Source organism: Marmota flaviventris, chromosome X (genome assembly GCF_047511675.1).
Source record: "Marmota flaviventris isolate mMarFla1 chromosome X, mMarFla1.hap1, whole genome shotgun sequence".
Lineage (NCBI taxonomy): Eukaryota > Metazoa > Chordata > Mammalia > Rodentia > Sciuridae > Marmota > Marmota flaviventris.
The window spans coordinates 101,104,662-101,109,481 of record NC_092518.1 but is presented as its reverse complement, the minus strand read 5'-3'; the positions used below and the strand labels follow the sequence as shown (position 1 = coordinate 101,109,481).

Sequence of the window (4,820 nt, the reverse complement as noted above, 5' to 3'; positions counted from 1 at the left end):
AGAAAAGGGAACTCTTATACACTGTTAGTGGTAATGTAAATTAGTAAAGTCATTTTGGAACAGTATGGCGGTTCCTCAAAAACACTACAAATAGAACTACCACAGGATGCAGATAGCCCACTTCTGGATACAGGTCCAAAGGAAATGAAATCAGCATACCAAAGAGATACATGCACTCCCATGTTTATTGTGACACTATTCACAATATCTCAGATAGGGACTCAACCTCAGTGTCCATCAAAGGAGGAATGGATAAAGGAATGTGGTATATATACATAATGAAATATCACTTATCCATAAAATAATGAAGTTCCACTATTTTTGGTAAAATGGCTGAAAATGGAGAACAATTTTGTTAAGTGAAATAAGTCAGATATAGGCAGACAAATGCCATATGTCCTTTCTCATATGCAGAAGCTAAAAAAATGATCTGAACATAGAATAGTAAATACTAGAGGCTGGAAAGGGATGGAGAAGAGAAGGGAGGTTATCAGGAGGTTATGTAATGGGTGCCCAGATACAGAATTAATAAGATCTAATGTTCTACAGAACAATGGAGTAACTACAGTTCACATTAACGTAATATATATATATATATATATATATATATATATATGTATATATATATATAATGAATAATTAGAAGAGAGGCACTTGAAATCTCCAACCATAAAGTAATGATGAGGAGATGGAAATGCTAATTTCCTTGATTTGATTAGTGCATATCATAAACATATATTGAATTATCACATGGTATACCATTCCTATCCATAAATATGTACAATTAAAATTATAATAATGATAGTAAATAAAATACCTATATATTTTAAAGTCCTTTAACTTTCATTTAACAGTTATTTAATAGTCAAGAAATTCCTAATATTTATTCCCCATCACTCTTATTTTTAGGTCAAAACTGAAGCTAGGAAAATTTGGATACAAAGAGTTAGAAGATTGATAATTTATTCAGTAAGACTGAGAATTAGCACCTAAACCCTATTTAATTAACAAAAATAGAACCTTCCACCAAGAGTTTTCTAGGAATTTATTTTTCTCTAGCTCATTAATTCTTAATTTTCTTGTTTTCCTTTGTGAAACACTTCATTTTAATTGACTAATAATAATTGAATATATCTGTAGGGTATACTTATGAGACTCAATACATATATATTTTTTTAGGTGATCAAATCAGGCTGTGTAACAAATCTATCACCTCACATACTTGCCATTTGTTTGTGGTAAGAACATTCTGAAAAGTTCTTAATTTTTTCAGTTTTCTGACTTAGATGATGTTAAAAGATCAATATTTCTTATGACCTTCTATGCTAATTTTGTGAGTATATGGCATTTCTATACATGAAAAGCTCTGGTTTCTTTTTACAAGGGCCCTGTCCTGTCTTAACCCCTCCTAATAGTTAATATGTCCTTCGTATGTTTTCAACTCAAAATTTAGGGCATTGTTTGTTATCAGCTAGCTGTTCTGCTTTATCTGATTCTTGTTTTGGAATTCTAGCAATAAGATGGAAAAGCATTGATATTGTTTGGCTTGCTCTTATCATTGCTTGCTATACACATGTGATGTCTTATAGTATAAACCAGGGTTCCCCCCACTTTTTATTTCTGAGCAAACTTAGAGCCTCTTGTCTAGTTGCTGTAATAGGATTTCTTTTTTCTTTTATTCTTGTGGTTTGGGGGACTGAGCCCAGGGTCTTACATATTCTAGGCAAATTCTATAACACAAAACTATATCCTCAGCTCCTTAGTGGGCTTTCTTATCCTAAATGATTCATTTGAACTCCTCAAAATTCCATGGAATTCTGTGTACCCTCACATTAGAGCACCCAGCTTACTGGTGCCTCTATATTCCATCATCATCCATTTAAATGTTGTCTTTATATATCTCTAGATTTTGAGAATCCTGAAGACAGGAACCATATTCTATTCATATTTGTACCCTTACCATCCAGCATACAGCAGAAATTCAATACATTTTTTCTTAAAGTGACTTAAAATAGAGTAATTGGACAAGGATGTAGGGGAATATAGGTGTCATTCTTGAAAACTTGACCATTTCCAATTGCTTTCTTCCAGGAAAGGTAGCAAACCGAGAATGTAATAGATAATTTTAGAATAAAAATCTAAGAGCAAAAAATACATTTATAGATGAAATAATTCTTCAAGTGAACTTGAAGATTATAGGTAGTAGACTCACCAGGAAATCAAATACTAGAAAAGTCAGAAACTTAAGAAACTTTATAAAAAATATTTTTTTCCATTTATTTGTCTGTCTTGCTCAGAAAGTTTTCATCAAAATGACTCTATACATGTTTTCAGTTTGCTTTTTAAATTTTTACAAAGTATATACAACATAAAATTTACCATTTTTAAGTGCACAGTTCAGGCTTTAAGTGTATCCATTCTATTGTGCAACCATTGTCACCATCTGTCTCCCATGTTTTATTTTTTTCTCAAATGGGAATCTCATATGCATTAAACAATAACTTCCTGTTACTCCCTTCCTCCAGCCCTTAGCAACTACCATTCTACTTTCTGACCCTCTATATTTAATTATTCTACTGTAGGTACCTCACAAAGAAGAATCATAAAACATTTATTATTTTGTGATTGGCTTATTTCACTTATTGTAATGTTTTCAAGGATCATCCATTCTATACCACCTGTCAGAGATTTTTTGCTATTTAAGGCAGAATAATATTCCATCATATGTAAATGCCACATTTTGTTTATCTACTCATCCATGGATGAACACTTGGATTGCTTTCCTCTCATGACTATTGTGTATAATGCTGCTATGAATATGGAGATAGATATCAGAATCCCTGATTTCTATTATCTTGGGTATATAAACCAAAGTAGAATGGATCATATTATAGTTGTTTTTTTTTTCATTTTAGGGGTCCTTCCATACTGTTTTCTATAGTGACTGCAACATTTCATATTCCTACCATAATGTACAATAATTGCAATTTCTCTACAATGTACATTTTGTTATTGGATGTCTTACTTTGGGCTCTTATAACAAAATACCATAGACTGGCTAGGCTTCAAATTCCAAGATTAAGATGCCAACAGATTTTGTGTCTGGTGAAAGTCTTTTTCCTAGTTCATAGATGGTGCTTTTACTGTCTTTTCACTTTGGGAGTTAGAATTTCATAACAGAAATTGGGAGGGGGGGATGCAGAATTTTTGAATGTATAAATAGCCATCCTAATGGACGTGAAGTGGCACCACATTGTGATTTTGATTGCCATTTCTGTGATGATTAGAGATGTTGAATGTCATGAAGAAATGTCTAAGTCATTTGCCAATTTAAATATTATGTTTTATTATTGGTTTATAGACGTTCTTTATATATTCTGAATATTGATCTATCAATTAGTGTAATAAAACACATAAGTAGAATGAAGGACAAGAAGCACATGATCATCTCAATTGATTAAGAAAAGAGCTTTTGAGATAATTCAACACATTTTCATGATAAAACATTGAGCAAATGTTAAACATATGAAATATGATTTGCAAATATTGTATCTCATTCTGGGGTTGTTGTTCACTTGGATAGTTGTGTCTTTAGATGCACAAAAGTTTTTTTTTTAATTTTAATTTGTTATATATGACAACAGAATGAATTGTAATTCATATTATACATATAGAGCATAATTTTTATATCTGATTGTACACAAAGTAGAGCACAAAAGGTTTTAATTTAGATGAACTTCAATTTATCTGATTTTTTAATTTTTAAATTTGTTTTAATTAATTATACATGGCAGTAGAATGCATTTATGCACTTTGATATTTCATACATAGATGGGATATAATTTCTCATTTTTCTGAGTGTACATGTTGCACAATCATAATGCAGTCACATGTATACATACAGTAATAGTGTCTGTTTCATTCTACTATCTTTCCTATCCCCACATCCCCTTCCCTCCCTTCCCATCACTTCCTTCTACCTAATCTAAGGTACTGCTATTCTTCCCTAGTGCACCTCACCTTATTGTGAATTAGCATCCGCATATTAGAGAAAACATTCAGCCTTTGGTTTTAGTGGGATTGGCTTATTTTTCTTAGCATGATATTCTCCAACTCCATCCATTTACTGGCAAATGCCACAATTTCACTCTTCTTTAAAGCTGAGTAATATTCCATTGAGCATATATACCACATTTTCTTTATCCATTCATCTATTGAGGGACACCTAGGTTGGTTCCATAGTCTAGCTATTGTGAACTGAGCTGCTATAAACATTGATGTGGCTGTGTCACTATAGTATGCTGATTTTAAGTCCTTTGAGTATAAACCAAGGAAAAATATGGAATGATTCACGAATTTGCATGTCATCCTTGTGCAGGGGCCATGCTAATCTTCTCTGTATTGTTCCAATTTTAGTATATGTGCTGCCAAAGTGAGCACGATCTGTTTTTTTTTTTGTTGTTGTTGTTGTCTTTTTTTTTTTTTTTTTTTTTTTGGTGTTGTGTTCAAAAAAAATATTGCCAAATTCAATATCGTGAAGACTTCTCCCTGTTGTCTTATGAAACTTTTGATTTTTTTTTTAATTTTAGCTCTTCCTTTTAGGTTTTTGATCCATTTTGAATTGATTTTCATGTTTGGTATAAGATAAGAGCTTAACTTAATGCTTTTGTATATGAATATCCAGGTTTTGCAACATAATTTGTTGAAAAGACTCCTTTCCCCAATGAATGACTTTGAATGGTCTTAGAACTTTTATTAAAAATCAGATGACTATAAATGGGAGGGTTTATTTCTTGGTTCTCTGTTGTATTTCATATTGT

General features: G+C 31.7%; 1 non-coding gene across 1 annotated transcript; it reads right to left on the bottom strand.

Moving 5' to 3' along the window:
- Window positions 1-4,333: 4,333 nt before the first annotated feature.
- LOC114092273 (U6 spliceosomal RNA) lies at window positions 4,334-4,440 on the bottom strand. The gene has a single exon (XR_003582666.1). It is a non-coding gene; the product is annotated as a U6 spliceosomal RNA (small nuclear RNA).
- Between the last annotated feature and the right edge of the window lie 380 nt (window positions 4,441-4,820).